The sequence below is a fragment of the Octopus bimaculoides genome, chromosome 6 (assembly GCF_001194135.2).
Source record: "Octopus bimaculoides isolate UCB-OBI-ISO-001 chromosome 6, ASM119413v2, whole genome shotgun sequence".
In the NCBI taxonomy this organism is placed as follows: Eukaryota; Metazoa; Mollusca; class Cephalopoda; order Octopoda; family Octopodidae; genus Octopus; species Octopus bimaculoides.
Window position 1 is genome coordinate 115893816 of NC_068986.1, and position 407 is coordinate 115894222.

Consider the following 407-nt stretch of genomic DNA (forward strand, 5'->3'; position numbering starts at 1 on the left):
CAGGGTTTGCCACTACCCCCTGTTAGGGCCTTGTAGAGATTTAGGTGTTTTCATTCAATAAACACTCACAACGCCCGGTCTGGGAATCGAAACCGTGGTCCTATGACCGTGAGTCCAATGCCCTAACCACTAGGCCATTCTGCTTCCACATATATATGCCAGTACCACATTGACTGGCTTCCATGCCAGTGGCACATAAAAGCACCCACTACACTCTCGGAGTGGTTGGCGTTAGGAAGGGCATCCAGCTGTAGAAACTCTGCCAGATCAGATTGGAGCCTGGTGCAGCTTCCTGGCTTCCCAGACCCCAGTCAAAGCGTCCAGCCCATGCCAGCATGGGAAATGGACGTTAAACGATGAAGATGATGATTATATATATATATATATATATATATATATATATATAT

The 407-nt window shown here is 46.7% G+C and overlaps 1 protein-coding gene across 6 annotated transcripts in view; it reads right to left on the reverse strand.

The window, feature by feature from the left end:
- LOC106881599 (pecanex-like protein 1) overlaps positions 1-407 on the reverse strand; it is a 105495-nt gene that overhangs the window by 94168 nt on the left and 10920 nt on the right. The window lies entirely within an intron of this gene.